The sequence below is a fragment of the Glycine max genome, chromosome 13 (genome assembly GCF_000004515.6).
Source record: "Glycine max cultivar Williams 82 chromosome 13, Glycine_max_v4.0, whole genome shotgun sequence".
Lineage (NCBI taxonomy): Eukaryota > Viridiplantae > Streptophyta > Magnoliopsida > Fabales > Fabaceae > Glycine > Glycine max.
In genome coordinates this window covers 18,749,548-18,769,126 of record NC_038249.2, presented here as the reverse complement: position 1 = coordinate 18,769,126, position 19,579 = coordinate 18,749,548, and the positions used below count along the sequence as shown (strand labels likewise).

Sequence of the window (19,579 nt, the reverse complement as noted above, 5' to 3'; positions counted from 1 at the left end):
GGTGGGTCATTATAAGTTTCATTTCACAATAAATAGAACCTAGAAGTTATTATAGTTAGGAAGATGAAACACACAAAAATAATAACCAATTTTTCTAGGGACCTATTGGCCTACATCATGTACCTTTCAATAAAAAAATGTACGAATTTTGCACGAAATTTAGCATATGGTATTGATTACATTAGTACTTTGTATGGCAGAATCAATTAGTATGAATACAGGTCTAATGATGACAAATTTGATTAAAACACACTAGCAGTTCAAACCCCAATCATAAGACTGATATGTCACCTTCAACTCAGAAGTGGCAAGTAGGTCTAATAATAATTCTGAGTCAACTGGATCTAAGTAGTTTGACACATGCTTCAAGACCTCAACCTCATTCTTACCCAAATCTGCGCTAAACCTAAGTATCAATAAGTAGAAATTTTAGGATCCTCAAAGTAAAAGATGAAATGCACCTCTACAAGTTAATTATAAGCTATTTCATTTAACAATCACAAGTAATCACAATGTGGAATGCATGCACATATTTATTCAAACTTTCACATAAATACATAAATGGATATAGTTTAAGTGATATTGCTCTTTTATCCAAAATATAAAATCTTATACTTTAAACCATTCAACTAAGTGTAGAATTTGAGATGTGAGAGTGTGTTCATGAACATGAAATATTCCATGATTTCACAATTTAAATAACTTAAAGCACACCAATCATAAACAATCCCTTAAAGAACCTACTATTTAAGGATCTTACTTGCATATGCAACCTTTGCAATAAAATCTATTAAAAGGCCTCCACTTTTTAAGAAACTATGGGCTGCATCCATTATTCTTTGTCGATGTCGATCTCCGGGAGAATAGCATGGGAGTGTTGGTCTAGATCCAGTACCATAAACTAAAGCAAAATGAATAAGGGGCTCGAGGAAAGGGAGGGACACCTAATAAAAAAAGGAGTGCTGCTAGGTGCACCCAGCAATTGTTGTGAAAAGGCCATAATGCCCCTCCCTAATTTTTTTTTAAAAAACGAAACCTCTCTCTCTCCCCGCGTTTCTGCTTCTGCTTCTTCTTCTTTCGGATCAACTCTTCTTCTTCCTGCTTCTTCTTCATTCTTTGTGTGTCTTCTTCTTCATTCTTTGTGTATCTTCTTTGTGTCTCTTCTTCTTCTTCTTCGTTGAGGAGGTTGCTGCCATTGTTGCGGTGGTGTTATGAGGAAGCTTCTGCGAAGAGCAACGCCGTCGTTGAGGAGGTTAGCATCCACCGTCGAGGTAAGCACCGTGAACCTTACCTTTCTTGGTCCAGTGTTGCCGGCAATGGCGGAAACCGCTGTCAGAAATTGCTGGGAGCTTTATGGATCAAGTGATCCCTAAGCATCTTCCGGATCAACTTGATCTAGAAAATGTTTACGGATCACCTGATCCGTAAAACTCACAGTTTGATTTTAATTGAAAAATTGCCAAATATTATTTGATACCTCTGAATGTATGCTAAATATTTGATAAATAGTGTCATGAATATCTATTGTTTCATACAAATTGCCATGAATGTATGCTAATTATTTGCTAAATACTTTATTTGATTTAATGCGAATATGTAATTGCCTTTTATGTAATTGCATACAAATTCATTCCTTTAACTAAGTTATGACCAATATGATTGATATCCCTATAAGCCAACTTCCATGTGCTTCCATATAAGCCAACTTCCATGTACTTCCTTTAACTAAGTTATGACCAATATGATTGATATCCCTATAAGCCAACTTCCATGTACTTCCTTTAACTAAGTTATGACCAATGTGATTGATATCCCTATAAGCCAACTTCCATGTGCTTCATATAAGCCAACTTCCATCTACTTCCTTTAACTAAGTTATGACCAATATGATTGATATCCCTATAAGCCAACTTCCATGTGCTTCATATAAGCCAACTTCCATATACTTCCTTTAATTAAGTTATGACCAATATGATTGATATCCCTATAAGCCAACTTCCATGTGCTTTATATAAGCCAACTTCCATGTACTTCCTTTAACTAAGTTATGACCAATATGATTGATATCCCTATAAGCCAACTTCCATGTGCTTGATATAAGCCAACTTCCATGTACTTCCTTTAACTAAGTTATGACCAATATGATTGATATCCCTATAAGCCAACTTCCATGTGCTTCATATAAGCCAACTTCCATGTACTTCCTTTAACTAAGTTATGACCAATATGATTGATATCCCTATAAGCCAACTTCCATGTGCTTCATATAAGCCAACTTCCATGTACTCCCTATAAGCCATCTTCCATGTGCTTCATCTCAACATATCGAGGCACACAGTCAGCACCCAAGCAATCTGCAGCTTCTTGTACCTAAATTCATATCTAACAATTTAATTAGAGGAGAACAACAATGAATAGAAATAGAAAATCCAAATTCTCCAGTTCAGGCATACAACTCAACAGGTATATATAGATAGATAGATAGATGCAAATACTTGCAATTAATGGATTAAACTAGGAAATAGGAATTTGACATGATAGAACTAGGAATTTGGCATGATGAAACTATGTAGTACCAAGAGTGAGCCTACCTGGGAGATGATCGTGGCTGTCCCAACACAAGCTTTTGCCCACTTATTTTTGATGATTGGATGCAGTACATGTATGAAACCGAGCATGTTCAATGGTTGATCACCACCAAAAGGAAAAACATCCTATTAACATAAGGTAGTTTGCTTAGAACCTCTGAGCCTGTATGTGAAGAAATGCATTTGGAATCATGAACCAACTATCCCAAAACCTTAAGTTATTTAGAACTCTAAGCCACATGGTCGGCTATAATATAATATCACAAATGATGAACCAACTATTCCATACAAATGGTTTTATATCAAACACTTTCCATTTCAATGCAAATTTTAGAGCAATAAGCATTTTGATCAAATCTGAAGAAGAAGAAAAATAGAAATATGGCAAAGCAGGTAAAGCAACTGAACCACGTTAAAAACATATTGGAGTAAATATTAATTTTGGTCATACAACAATCACTTCCATAAATTTACCGTTTAAGTTTTAAAAAAATCACAACTTGCATGAGATATTAGAATGAATCATAAAAACACTTGGTAAACTACTTAGTAGTTAATATTTCAATTGCTTGGGGCTCATAGGAATGCACTTCACTGCCAGTATTAGAAAAGAAATAGCTCATAAAGGATAGAGTATCCTTTAACTAAGTTATGACCATGTACTTCCTTTATAGGTTGAACCAAATGAATAAGCATATAGCTTGACCAGTCCACATAAGTGAGGCTTCTATTTGCCAAAAGATGAGGAGTTGCTTCCATTTCAAGAAGATTGATTTCTTCTTTCTTTGGCTTTGTTCATCTAATATCAATAATATTAGGATCCATAATCAATTTCCATTCAATCATATAGTGTACTGAATAAAAACTAACCCGATAAAAGCCTAACATGTGTAGCCTTTCTTGACATACATGTCCTACAATCAATGAAAGCTTGACAGCTTGCGCAACTTTCAGTCAATGAAATTTGCGTTAGACCAATGAAATTTGAGTGAATGAAATCGGTGATTGAATTTGCGTCACTCATTTGCAGATCATGGTTAGGACCAGAGGATTAGGTCATGCCTTAGGTTAGGTTACTGGTAGAGGTGTGGGCAGAGGAGATCGTGATGATTCCGATGATGCTCCGCAACGTCGACAACCTACTGTATCCGCATGGAGGCAGCGAGTCGTTGTGACTGTGGCGCACGATGAGCCAGTCATCCCTGCGCCAGATGTTCAGGATGACCCGATGGAGGCACCAGCTGCTGTAGAGGACATTCCTGCGGACACAGGCGCAGAGGCTGCTGGGGATGAGCATGAGGGATTTCCAGGTGGTCCGAGCGACCCATCCGTGTTGACCCTGTATGCGGATCACGTTGCTTGCAGCATATGGACGGGAGAGGTATTTATACTATTTATTTTTAGTTACTTGTAAATTATACTTTATGATTGAAATTAGTTTTCCTTTAAATGATGATTTTAACAAATTTTGCATTCCTTTATACTTCAATTCAGGAGCAACCTGAATTGAAGCTATCCTCTCATGGGAGGAAGGTCCACAGTTTAGGCAGGCATGTCCCTGCCCTTAAGGGACTTGTTGCTAGTACAGGACTAAGTCCTCTGATCGCGTGTTCAGTAGACACCGGCGATCGGGGACTTTTGTCCGCATTTGTGGAGCGGTGGCACCAGGAGACGTCTAGTTTCCATCTCCTGGTGGGAGAGCTCACCATTACGTTGGACGACGTCTCCTCGCTTCTCCATCTTCCCGTGATTGGCGACTTACACGCTTTTGAGCCCTTGCACGTGGACGATGTGGTTCAGATGCTGGTGGACTTGTTGATGGTCTCTCTAGAGTCTGCTAAGGCTGAGACAGCCCAGTGTCGCAGACCCTACGTATGCCTGCAATGGGTACGTGATATATATGAGCGTCGATGCCAGGCAGGTCATTGGACAGTTGCGACTCGCGCATCTCTTCTTCACCTTCTGGGTTGCACTCTGTTTGCTAACAAGAGTGCAACCAATGTCCATGTTTTCTACTTGGAGGCCCTTCGTGACCTCAGTATGACGAAGAGGTACGCTTGGGGAGTGGCTGCTTTGGTGCATATGTACGACCAGCTGAACGATGCATCTATGAGCCACAGCCGACAGGTTGGCGGTTACATCACACTGTTGCAGGGAACAAATATGTTTTTTTTTTCGTTCAGCCTCAACAATGTTCAACTTTAAATTTTGTTACACTTTCATTATTAATATTTATAATTTTGATGTTACATCTGTAGTGCTGGATTTACGAGCACTTTCCGTCGGTCGTGGACTCCACTGCTGAACAGGAGTACGACGAGGATTCTCCGTGTGCGTGTAGGTGGATTGCAACCAAGAAGACCCTGAAGAGCATTCGTACGCCGGCGTACAGGGAGCGCCTGGATCGACTCCAGATTTTGGATGTTTGTTGGATCCCTTATGGGGACCACCGGGAGGTCCGGGACTTTCACGTCAGATCATGTTATTCCGGTTTCTTGCGCTGGGGGCCTGTTGCTGTTTATTACCGACCGGAGAGGGTCGTGCGGCAGTTTGGCTACACGCAGACCATTCCTTCTCCTCCTATCGATTCATGGGTCTCGTATGATGATATACACGACAGGTGGATGCACTACGAGGATCATATTGTTCCAGCAGGTGAGGTATGCGTTGTGCCAGGCCAGTGTTCTAGTGACTACATGGACTGGTTCTTCCGCATCTCCCATCTTTTCATTACACTAGGCCACGCATTAGATCCTCTGCCTCATTGTCACGCCCTGCAGCCCCAAGTCATCCCTCAGGCCCCGCAGACGGATATCCCTCACGTGCCAGAGCCAGGAGCATTGTCGACATCTGCGGAGGAGCCTAGACATGCAGTGGTAAGTAATACTAATAATTTATGTCATTTACCTCAATATTTGCATAATAATTTGTGTAATCAGTTTGTTTTGTATGTAACAGGAAGTTTGTGATGACATTGCTGAGAGGTTGGAGTGCCATCTGAGTCCAGGGGTGGTCACGCCTGGCTCATCGACACATGAGGTGATCGAAGAATGCCTTAGGTTGGCCAGGAGTGTGACACAGGACCATTTAGTATATGTTAGGTCTAGACGCAGGCGGCACACAGATCAAGCGTAGTTTATGTACATATTTTTTTTATTGATATTCCATGTATATACAGATATTGTACATGAACCCATTTCATGAGTATTGTTGGTTTTATTTATTTTCATTAGTAATGTTAGTTTTATTTATTTCCATTGATTGTGTATTCCATTTGTGTCTATATACACGCGTGTTATTAAAATGGTCTAGTTAACTTAGTTATAGTATATGTAAATTATTATAAATGGTCTAGTTAACTTAGTTTACCAACTAATAAAAAATAATTTGAAATATAACTTTAAATATAATTGAAATAAAGAAGTTGAAAAGGGTGTAGAAAAAAATAAATTAAACAAAAAATGGACATCATGAGTAGAGGTCATACAAAAAAATAAATTAATATTTTCGTACAAAAAATTAAACAAAAAATGGACATCATTTGTTATCTAAGATACTTATTTTATATAACGTACTAATATTTTTAAATTCTCTTATAATTACTATTTTCCCACTTATACTAATGATCATGTAAAAAAATGTATTATAAAGTAGTTAGTATTTTAATTTTTAATATAGTACTAATTATTATTTTTTATGTATTTATTGATTTTTATTAATATGTATAAAATAATCTTAAACAATAATTATAATGGGACTGAGTAAGTATTTAATATCATCTTCTAAACAAATTTATTCTAAAAAATATATTAAAAAATTAATTATTTATAATAAATCAATATTTATAAATATATTATAATTAATAAAATAAATAAATATATTTAATTATTTTTCCTCTTACGGATCAAGTTGATCCGTAAGAGATTTCCGGATCAACTTGATGCGTAAGAGGAAAATCAAACAAGGACAATTTTGTCATTTTTTTAGAATGTTGGGTGCACCAGCAATAATGCTAAATACACCTAGCAACACTTAAAAAAAGAATTGAAAAGTGAGCATTTAATCAATAGCATTGCTAATCATATTTCATCATGAAAGCATATAGACCAAACCCATCATTTCTCTCAATTCATTGGATATAATTCCCCTAGTCTAGAAAGAGTCTACATATATAGATATTCTACATAACCTAAGCACCTTAAAATCAATCAAATTAACTTAAATAATTCCATCCTTTTATCCTCTCTTTCTCTCCCTCTAAATTTAACAGAATTTCCTTTTATATTAGATTTGTAAGCATATTATTAAGTCACTAAAATTCCAATTAAGTAAAGGAGTTGTTTTGGAAAAGGAAAAGTTCAGGTCTAAATAATAAAAAAAAAAAAACTTTAAAGAGCCTTTTATGTTAGTACTTAAAGAAAGGCCTTAATGTTAGTATGAAACAAATCTAACAGCATGGGAATGAAACCAAAGCTTAATCAGAAATGTACACTTTCTTTTTCAATATTGAATGAATAAAGAACATTTATATCTTACCCTTAAACGCTTATCTTTTGCATTAAATGGGCGCATAAAGGTATATGATGGTTGTTGTTGGTTCACCCTCAAAATACCATTTTGAATAGCCAAAAGTGATTAGGTAGATCCACCAATGACATATTTAAAGTCTCCAAATAATTTCCTTCTTTCCAATGCTCTGGAAGGTTGACCCTATACTAAGATTGCTGTATGGTCATCATATTATATAGATTGATAAAAAAGCAAGTTTCTCTTCTCTAGACAAATCCCATATTTCTCCTCTTTGGAGCTCTTCTACTATTCTTCGATACCTAAAACAACAGTTGTATAAATAACAATGTAAAATTTTAAGAACAATTAGATGAATGTTCATCATTAATGGCGTCTTTTAGTTTTAAAATAAGCCAAAAAAAAATAGATAAAAAAACCTTGCAAATTCTTCACTTCCATGCATAGTTCTATAGTCAACGTGACGTCTATCTTCAAAGCTATATAGGCTTCAAACATTGTATACAATAAAAGCCTCAACCTTGATGCAACTTCAGTCATAGGCTTAGGTTTCACAGTAATTATTCCCCTCGGAATGTTGTAACATAAAGGTGCCACAGTTGGATCGTCATCCGAAAATCGATATAGGTGATTACCATCCTCAAATAGATTCTCACTAAAGCAAAACAAAATCATTGAAATAGGTAATAATTTTCATATCTGTTTGAAAAAAAAAACAGAAAGTGGAAACACCAAATGGAGTAGTACTTGAACTCAGTCAAGAACACGCTGAAAGAAGAGTATGCTGGCAAGTTTTCGCGCAAACTCGACAGCCTATACCATTAGATAAGAATAAGGAAGATAGAAAAGACATTTTGACGATAGAGATTGTAAATGAGTTGGATAAAAGGTGGATGATATGTTTAACCATGTGATTATAAATGCAGGAAAATTAAAATTTCAAAAACAAACAATTGCTCCAGAAAAAGCTTTTGAACAAGATACATGTCACAATTATTAAAAGGTAAATTTGATGATAGAATTAACCTAAAACACGTTTGTGAAAAGAAAAAAAAACCTAAATCATAATACATTTCCAACTCTAACTCTCATATTATAGACATATGTTAATCAAATGATGACTTTTACGAAGATGCTAAATCAATTTCATTATCATTAGATTTCAAAAGTCTCAATATACTCTCCCCAATAGTTAGCTCAGTTGTAAGCAAATATCAATGTAGATAAACACGCTTATAAATGCATATGGATTGCAAAGTTTAAGTGTGTAAGTTAATGTTCATTACAAAGCAATATCACCACAAAACAGACTTGAAGTACAAATTACCTTGTTTTATATCCTAAAAAATTATCTCCCCTTCCAATCACATCATGGAATAAAGGAAACATACAAAAGCATCCCACCAAGCGATATGGGCCAAGTTCAACAAAATAAGTTTTCTTGGAGGTTTATCTTTTATTACAGAGGTGGATCACCAATCAATTCAAACTAGAAATATACTAAATGAACCACAAAAATCACACATGTATAAATCAATTATTCCAATCCATTGCTGCAACAAAAGAACAAAACACCTAAAAAGAACAAGCTATATAAGAAAAGGTAATCAACATGTACAATAAGGTAGTTCCTTCAAAGAAAGGAAAAACCATGAAAAACCAATTTAGTAAAATCATTAAATTATACATCTTATAACCTTTAGATAGAAAGAAAACCCTTAAAAAGGAAGGTATATCATTTATATTTTGTTTGTAATATAAAAGGCCACAATGGGAAAAGAATGAAAAAAAAAGATGAAGGGATAGAAAAACAACCTAAACGAAAATTTGATAAAAAAAATGTAAAATATAAATTTAGTCCTTATATTTGACATTAGTTCATTTAGTTTCTTCATGAAAAAAAACTCTACATTTGATTCCTGAATGAATAATTGTTTTTCAAATTAGTCCCTACTGCTTATTAATGCTATAATAGTGATATTGTTTTTCATACAAGGAACAAAATGAAAAAAAAAAAATGTCAACTGTAGGAACAAAAATGTATAATTTTGTTCTTATGTAGAGACCAAAATAAAGTGCACAACTTTTAAAAGTAATTAAAACAAAAAATGATGTAATACATAGACAAAATATAATAGTATTACAACTTTAGTAAATGATAAGGATTAATTTGTAAACTTGTCATATAAGACTTAACAGGTAGAGATTTTTTTTCATATAGGAATTAAATAGAAAAATGATGAGCACAAAGGCCAAAATTTTAATTAACCTAAATAATATCTTTTAAAGAAATCTACCAGATACTTAATGTTATGTTAACAAGACATTAATAATAGGAATTACAATACCATAGACCTACAATTTAAATAAAAAATTAAGCTAAACCATGGTCTAAGTATTCTCTGTGGTTAAAGAAATCAAGAGCAATTAGATTCTCATTTCTCACACACCAATTACATTTAACTTAATAATAAAGCTTTAAATTATGAGACATCACACAAAATAAACCAACTTTTCTTCGATGTTAATTGCATCACTATTCTTGTTTGGGGAAACCAAATTTTATAAATGCTATTAAATGATTGCTGATGAGAATATATTAAAGCAAACAAGAACGTGTTTGAAACTTGAGATCAAGCTTACCTCTTTCCTTTCCAAATATTGACCTTCTGATAAGAGCTAAGAAAGTAGTTAATAAACTTTCGCATTTTGTAAAACTGATCCTTCACAAAAATGCATTGTTTCATTTTGCGGATAATTAATTAGAGCCATTTCATCAAGTGCCCCATTACTAGACACATCATCCTCTTCAGAAAGTGGTGGAACTAGGCATTCAAACGATTGTGCTTCATTAATAAGGTAGTCAATCTTCTCATTAAGCTCGTCAAATATTGGGAAAAAAATCCAAATTCCACATCAATTAAAGATAAAATCAAGTTAAAGTACATCAGTGAGGGACAATCATCATCCCTTAAGTTAGCTTTTGGAGTTAAGTTAGGCCTAAAGTCACATTCTAAATAATCTAAGATTTAGAGATATAGGATTAATGGCTATATAAGCCAAGAGATGCATATTTTGTAACTGATTTGCTCATTTGAGCATTATTCACTTTTTCTTTTTTCTTTTTTCCATCTCTATACCTTGAATTCTATCATGGTATCGGAGCAATACTATTTTTTCTCCGTTGTCACCTTATTTCCTCTTCTTCTTTTTGCTTTGCATATAATTTCTCAAATTCTCCATCCTTATTCTTTATTTTGTTTCTTGGTCCCTGTCAGATTCTAATTATGCCCGTACTCCTCTCAAACAAAAAAGAGAAGAAGAAGAAAAGAGAAGAAAAAGTATAAAAAAAGAAGAAAAGAAAAGAAAAAATAATAAAAAAAGAAAAAAGGAAAAAAAGAGAAAAAAAAAGGTATTAAAAAAGAAAGAAAATGTGAAAAAAAATAACAGAAAATTAAAAAAAGAAAACGTAAAAGAGAAAGAAGGAAAAAAAAGAAAAAGAAAGAAGAAAGAAAACCTAAAAAGAAAAAAAACACAATAGTCAAAGAACAAAGAGAGAAAGAAAACATTAAAAGAAAAAAAAAGAGAAAAAAATATATATATTGTGTGACCTATTAGGCTCTCAAAGAGAGCCCATTAGGTCAAGAGAGACAGGACAACACATAAAAAGCCTAAAAGGAAGGTCTATGGAATTCAGAACATTAGAGAAGATAGATGGGTCACTAGGTAACCCTTCATTCCCTGACTCTCTCACGCGTTTCTTCTCCCCCTTTCTTTCTTTTTCTTCATCTCCTTCATTTTCTTCTTCTTCTTCTCCTACCAAGCCTCACCGTTCGTCTCGCTAGTTAGACCTATGGTCACTAGCGAGATCTATATATGATGATATCATTTTTTTTCTTGGTGTTTTCGCATTCCATCATCCTTCTCTTCTTTTCTTTTTTTCTTCTTCCTTCTTTTGTTTTCCGATGAAGCTAGTGCGCCACCACCGTGGGCCTCTTCCGCACCACTATCGCCCCTGCCATCCCCGTGGCGGCCTTGCATCACGGCGCCATGCACCAATGGTGCCGGGGAAACGTGCCACCCTCCATGGTGGCTTCTCCTATTGCAGCGCCGTTTGGGGAGTTAGGTCATCTAGGGTTGTTTCAACCCTAATGCCTAAATGCGGGTTGGGTCGGGTCGTCCTAACCTGGTTCCAACCCAACCTAAAAAAAACAAACAACAACAACAATTTTTTTTTACACCCCATATGTTAATACAAGCACTCCTTTTCCATTTTGGGCCTAGCCCTTTTTGCAAAACTCGAAATAAAATAAAAACGTTATTTACACCCAATTATTCATGCATGCACCCCTTTTCATTTTGGGCATAGCCATTTTTGCAAAATCTAAAATAAAACGGAAATGTTATTTACACTCCATTTTTAATATATGCACCCTTTTTTACTTTTGGGTCTAGCCCATTTTTTGACAAGAAATAAAATAGAAATGTTATTTACACATCTCGTCTTTCATACATGCACCCCTTTTTCATTTTGGGCCTAGCCCATTTTAGTGGAGTCTGAAATAAAATAAAGATCGTTATTTACATTACCTTTTTCAACACATGTCCTTGCTTTTATTTTGGACCTAGCCCATTTTCTTATGAAGTGAACTCGTTTCTTTATATAGGCATCCTGCCACTTAGGATGGTGATTAAGCTCGTCATGTCAGCATTCCGTCAGTGTTAACTAAGTCAAAGTCAACTCTTTCACTTTGACAAAAAAAATAAAACAAAGAAAAAAATAAAAAAAAATAATTATACATATTAGTGAATAATTCTTTATTTTATTATATTTCTTTATTGTCTCTATCGTTTATTGTCCAGTGTAATTTTTTTTATCATAGCTTGTTAGTTAGTTTAATTAATATTGTATTATAAATATCTCGTTATTCATCTTACTTTCCCCACGTTTCAATCCTGCATCCTTAATTACTAAGTATGTTCCCCACTTCTATTCTATCTCTTTCTATTTCCATTCTATTTATTTGATTTCCTATCACTATGTCAATTATTTATTTATTTTTGCAAATCCACATTAGCATTCTTTAGTAGACGTTTACGTTTTATGCTGGGTCTCCAACTTGCTTGGTGGTGTTTCAATAATTTGTGAGTAAATTTTGTAAGTGACATGTTGGGTCTCCGACTTGCTTGAGTTCACATAGTTTACCACAAAACTAAAGTCTTTTCTAAAAATGGTAACATTCTCAAATAAATAATCCCTCAAAGTTACACGCATTCCATGTTAAATCTCCTCCAACTTGCTTGGTAGTGTTCAATAGAGTGTAAGTAAATTTTATGAATGTCATGATGGATCTCCGACTTGCTTGACTTCACAAAGTTTATCACAAAACCAAAATTATTCAAAAAAATAATAATAAAATAAAATCAACTCAACATACAAACATTTTTTTTTTACAAAGCACTACGTAAGTCTGATTTTCTTATTGTACCTGGAGATACGTAGGAGTGAGGGAAAATCCCTTGTCAACAAAAAAAACTAAAAAAATAAAATCCTTTTTTTAAAAAAAATTATTTTCTTTTCTAAATAAAAATAATAATATAACAAAGTATAATTCATGTTTTCAATGGAAGATAAATAATTAAAAGTTACTTTATTTTTAGCACACTTGATTAAAGGTTGTCTTCTTCATGACGGACGCGTGGGGTGCTAATACTTTCCTCGTGCGTAAACGACCCCCGAATCCTTTTTCTCAAACCGTAAATCATTCCTTATCCTTCTTTAGTTTCCCGATGTTTTCCTTAAATAAACATTGGTGGCAGCTCCCCAAGTTTTCCATTTTTTCAAAAACAAATTATCTTTTTATTTCGTTGTTTTGTCGTGGCCCACGTTGTGACAGTCCCATTTTCGATTTCACATCAATCTCCCATTTTCTTCCACCATTTGCATCTCAGGTCTACAACATATCTTGTTTATCTACTTCCTTTTTTCAGATCCATCATTTTTTTTATGAACCCTAACCATCACCTTCACTTCTGATTTCCAACCACCACTGATTGAATTTGGAAAAATGAAACTGATAAATAGATTCTCCTAACAATTCGCAACAAAACCCTAATAAATTTTTTCATCCCCGTTGCGCACCACCGTGAGGCGATTTCCAGCCATCGTGTGCCACCCTCACGACCACCAATCAACTCACCTTTACGTCCACAACAAAACCCCTCTGTTTTTGGTCGCCGCTACCATGAGGCGATTTCTGACCGCCATGCACCACCTTCCTCCTCCGTGAGTGACAATTTCTGATGACGATGCATATGGAACTATTTTCTTAGGCTTAATGTCAAATTTGATGCCCTTGAGTTTGGTAGACCTCAAGGTTCTCTCCATGTCTAGCATTGCCCATTTTTTCCTACAAGGTGTTTGATTAAATGATTCTGAAGAATTTGAAGATATATTGCGACTGTTTGAAGTCTTGCACTATTTCAGAAAGCTGCACACCAACTGTTTGGTGATTTATCTTTTCATTGTTTCATTGATATTTGGCCTGTTTTGGCTTATTGTTTTTAGCCTTTTAGACTTGTTTGATGATTGTAGCTTCTGCCATGTGTGGTGGTTAAGCACTATTCCTTTGTTTGCTTTTGTCCATGGTGGTTTAGTACTATTTTAGCTTCTTCCATGGATGATTAAGCCTTGGTTGCTTCTATCTTGAGTGGTTAAGCATTGTTTAGCTTTTGCTCTTGATGGTTAAGCTTTGATGATTTGAGCTTCTGCGAAATGCCCTTGTTGTTGCCTTTGTTTGGTGGTTAAGCTTTGATTTGCTTATTTTGACCTTTGATGCTTGCTTTGGACTCTTAGAAGAAGATTGAGAAGGCTGATGTATTGGATCGAGTGGCCTCAGAATAATTAAGAAGAGGGGTTGAATTAATTATTCCTAAATCTTTACTAATTAAAAAATTGCTCTTCTAAGGCTTTTACTTATGATGTTAAGAGAATAAGCAGTAGAAGAGAAACTTAACCAAAAGTAAAAGCGGAAATTAAAATGCACAGCAAAAATTAAAAGAGTAGGGAAGAAGGAGACAAACACACAAGAGTTTTTATATTGGTTCGGCAACAACTCGTGCCTACATCCAGTCCCCAAGCGACCTGCGGTCCTTGAGATTTCTTTCAACCTTGTAAAAATCCTTTTACAAGCAAAGATCCACAAGGGATGTACCCTCCCTTGTTCTCTTTGAAACCCTAGTGGATGTACCCTCCACTAGAACTGATCCACAAGAGATGTACCCTCTCTTATTCTCAGTCAAACCCAAGTAGATGTACCCTTTACTTGTACCACGATGTACCCTCCAATGTGTTAAGACAAAGATCTCAGGCGGTTAAACCTTTGATACTTTGTGAATGGGGATACAAAAGAATTCTCAGGCGGTTAGTCCTTTGAACACTTTTGTATAAAGGAATGGGAAGAATCAAAAGAATTCTCAGACTGTGTCGTTTTGAATTCTTTGACAAGGGAGAAGGGAGACACAAAAGAATTCAGGCGGTTAGTCCTTCGTTCTTTTGGAAAAAGGGAGAAGAGAGACACAAGAAGAATTCAGGCGGTTAGTCCTTGGCGATTTCTTTTTGGCAAAGGGAGAAGAGAATGAAAAGATGAATAGCACAAGTTTTCAAGGTTTAGAAAACCAGAAAACTTTGGAAAGCTTTTGGTACAAAGAAAAAGAAGAATTTCAAAGAGATTCAAGGCTTGTAAAGGATTGTATGAATAAGTGTTCAAGATGATTGAAATGCAAAACAAAGTCTTGCTTTTATAGACTCTTCATGTCTGGTCAAGACAACCATTAGAAGAGTTATGACTTTTAGAAAAACTTAAAAACCAATTTGAAAAAGTCAAAAACTATTTGAAGAGTTACATCTTTTGATTTATTCAGAAACAGTCACTGGTAATCGATTACCAAATTAGTGTAATCGATTACACAAGGCTTTTATATGAAAGGATGTGACTCTTCACATTTAAATTTGAATTTCAACGTTCAAATGCACTGGAAATCAATTACCAAAACATTGTAATCGATTACAACTTTTTGAAATTAATTGGAACGTTGTAAATTTTGTTTGAAAACTTTTTCAAATCCATTTTGCTATTGGTAATTGATTACAACAATCTGGTAATCGATTACCAGATAGTAAAAACTCTTTGGTAAACATGTTTTGAGAAAAACCATGTGCTACTCAATTTTTGAGAAAACCTTTTCATACTTATCTTGATTAAGCCTTCTCTTGATTCTTGAATCTTGAATCTTGATCTTGATTCTTGAAGCTTGATCCTTGAATCTTGATTCTTGAATTCATCCTTCTTCCTGAATCCTGAAGTGTTCTTCAACTTTTCCTCTTTAGTCTTGAATTTGCTCTTGATTTCTTCTTGAATATCTTGAACTCATCCTTTGATTGACCTTTGAGCTTTTTGTCATCACCTTTGTCATCATCTTTTGTTATCATAATTGTTATCATCAAAACATCTTTGAATCACTTTTGATTCACCATGAAGCTTTGCTTCTACATGATGTTGGTCAAAGACTTCTAGGAGCTATGTACCATGGTCGCACCTACATTTTGATTTATTTCTATATTTCTGTTTTGGGCGATGTATTTCTGGCATGTTTAACTATATTCTAGTTTTTAGCCTTTACTTCCTTTTCTTTTGATGTAGATGTATTATCTTCTCCAAGCTAGAAGTGTTTTCAACACCAAACACCTTCCAGCTTGTGGGAATATTAAAGATATAGGATTAATGGCTATATAAGCCAAGAAATGCACATTTTGTAACTAATTTGCTCATTTGAGCATTATCCAAAATAATATTCAGTTTCTCTTTTCTTTCTTTTCCATCTCTATACCTTGAATTCTATCACCAAACTCATTTAAGGACTTTAGTGTACTTCCTCCAATAAGTATTTCATTGAAAAAAACCTTGGGAACAGAAGTAGATCTAGAATTATTTTCCAACTCTTTTGTCCTATTGGGATAAACATCAATGTTAATTTCAACATATTTAAGCCTTTCCATATACAAAAACTTCCTAACCTTTTTACATTATTGGCACCCTAGACTTGTGTACACTATAATCATTCCTTTCATGGCTATGGGTAATGGTGAACCTTTAGTTATGTGTTCGTCCGTCAGGATAATTTTATTTTCAGCATCAACATTAGATGCTATTTTAATATAATTTAAGGGATTTCAAGTTGTTTTCTCCATTGTCTTCTCATAAACCTCCTTCATTTCATTGTCTTTGGATGAATATGAAGCATCCTTACCCACATTAGAAGAATTACCTACAACACCTTTATATCTTTTTTCAGAAAGATGACGTAACATAATGGAGACTGCTATTATACTTTTCTCCCTAACAAAGTTTCTAAGAGAAATTGTCTTCTCAACCACACATGGAGCCTTTGGATTGGTGTCCAAAATATGTATTGATGTGTTGCAACCAATTTTAGTGCTATGCACCTTAGATCCACCCATTTCAAGCTTCAAAGTATTGTCTTCTGAAGTATTTTCTGTCTTTTGATTCTTTTGTGTAGATTCCTTGCTTCTATTGCCATCATCCTCTATGATCAAGCTATAACGTCCAAAATTATTATCCAGACTTCTTGACTTTTATGCTCAAAGTCTCCAATGTTTTCTACGTTAACACTAGAAGAATCTTGTCCAACAGTATCAACTTGAATTTTAGATTTCATGGAATCACTCTTATGCTCTTTTTGAAATAAGTCACCTAGAACAACACTAGTCTCTAAGTTTTCTTGTTTTGATCCAAACTGCAAATTACAATTATGGACTATTCAGGGTCTACAAAACTACACATGGCATCCTACATGACACTTCGAGACACGTGTCAACCCTCCATGTCAGTCCTGGAATAGGAGCACAAACACTCGGCCCTTAACAGTCGGGCTCCTTAAGTGATAGGTTATCTCTAACCTCTTATTATTTGAATATATTTGAATCTCCTTATCTCTTGGCATATATTCAATTATCTACAAACTACACATTATCTATAAGGTACAATTATCTACTAGCTTTATCTTTAAGCTACGTATTATCTCTAACATCATCTATAAGCTATCAGATCTTATCTATAAGTCGAGAATTATCTGCAAAGGCTATAACAGCCCCTAAAAACAAGGACCCATAACTCCATTCTTCTCTTATAAATACCAGGTTCCATCTAACTCTCAACACATCTCACACACAGCAGCACACAAACAAACACGCTTGTGCATACGCTCTTATGTTTTCTCTCTCTTATTCTCCTAACTCATATACTTACTTGAGCGTTAGAGTCATTTATTTTGCAGGTCCCTCCTCCTGTCCTCTTAATAAAGGTCACTCTCAAAGCTGACGTGCAAAGTCCATGATCCCACTTTGGCCACGTCCACCCAAACGTGTCCCAACTAAGGCTAAAGGATGACCATGATCGACTGGAGCCTCATGTTAGGCATCCCTAGGATGACGAGCTCTCTACCCACACATTGCCTAAGCACACCTAATGAGAATCACGCCCCCGACACACACTCAACACTCTATATGACTTAAGTCTCTCCCATATGCACTGCCCAGTAGGGTGGATTACTCGTCGGCGTCCCTTCGTCGACTACATTATGGAAGCTGACATACCCTTGGGGTGGAAACCACTCAACCTAGAGCGATATGATGGGACCATAGATCCAGATGAGTATTTGGATGCCTTCCTGACTCAGGCGAATCTACATACCAATGACGATGCAATCTTTTGTCGTGTCTTTCCAATGTCCCTCAAGGGGACGAAATTGATCTGGTATGGTGGATTCCCACCTAGATCCATAGACAGCTTCGACACCCCCATCGAACACTTCGGTGCATAATACATATCCAGTAGATCTCACCACCTTGGCCAGTTTACGACAAGCAGACGACGAGTCTCTCAGAAAATTCATGGACAGATTTGGGTGTACCACCGTCTAGATCCAAAATATTGACCCAAAGGTAGCGTTACATTCCATGCTCCTCACCCTACGACCTGACAAGTTCGCAAACAGTCTGTGCAAAAAAATTCCAGTAGCATGGACGAGTTGCGCAAACAAGCTAAAGGCTACATTCATATGGAAGAAATGTCCAGATTCAGGAATGAAGTCAAACAAGCCAGACAAAAGTGTGACAAGTGAGAAGGAAGCACTAAGACTGACTTACACAAGTCGAATAAGAGGCACAGGCCAGACAAGCGCCAACCTCTTCCAAAAGGGCCCAGGTACAAGCACTACACACTCCTGACGGCCAATCAGGCAAGCCAAGCTTTCAACTAGGACGTACCCATCAAGCTACTCTCGATGAAACCTCCCAGGTCGGGGTTAGACGCGACCAAATACCACAGGTATCATCGCGGTATTGGTCATAATAGAAAAGACTATTGGGCCCTAAAGGACTAGATAAAAAAGTTTATACAGGCTGGGTACTTAGCTTAGTTTGTCAAAAGGCCGGACAACCACCAAGTAGGAGCAAGACCCGAAGGACACCAAAATTAGCAGCATAGGAACCAAAAAGTAGACAGAAGAAGAGATAGAATGGAAGATTGAGGAAGATAAAGACACCATTAGCAAAGGCGTAAGTGACAACCTCCACAAGAACAGGAAGCCACCTAGCAAATTAGAGGTGTAATCAACACCATAGCAAGCGGATTTTCCTATGAAGGACAATCCAGTCAGTCCCGAAAACATCATCTTCATGCAATTCGGGACATCGACATTAATTTTGTTGACACACAATCACAACGGAGTCTTCCTCCTATCATTTTCACGGATAAGGACTTCAAGGGTATCAACCCCATCAACCAGGACAACCCCATGGTTGTCTCCATCATCATTGCAAACTTCATGGTGTCCAAGGTCCTCATCGACCAAGGAAACTCCACTGCTATCCTAGATTGGAGAACTTTCCAGAGGCTTGAGGTCTCCTCTAACACTGTCCACCCTTATGCCGGTCCACTCCTTGGCTTTACAGGCAAGAGAGTAGAGACCAGAGGCTACATGGACTTAATGACCACTTTCGGTCAAGGCCAGCTCTCAAGGAGTTTCATAATAAGATATCTACTTGTTGATGCAGATACATCATATTTTTCTTTGATCAGCAGGAAGACACTTAACGAGCTTGGAACCATAGTCTCCATGCCGCATTTGAAAATGGAATTTCCTACCCTGACAGGGGAGATTGTAACCATTAAAGCATAACAAAAACAAGCAGGACAATGCTATGCAAAGAGCCTAAAGGTAGCACTCTATCCTCCCACTAGGGAGCCTACCAAGCCTCACCCCACAATGACTCAAGGTACTCAAGTCATAAGCGTGAACGAAGGGTCTCCAATCTAAGCCTTAATTGTCTACCAAGCAAGCCTAGACAATGAGTTTGATATAGATGAGCGCGACAACACTTC

At 36.0% G+C, this 19,579-nt stretch overlaps 1 pseudogene; it reads right to left on the bottom strand.

Moving 5' to 3' along the window:
• Positions 1–252: 252 nt before the first annotated feature.
• Positions 253–17,998, bottom strand: LOC100802450 (uncharacterized; annotated as a pseudogene).
• Positions 17,999–19,579: the final 1,581 nt, after the last annotated feature.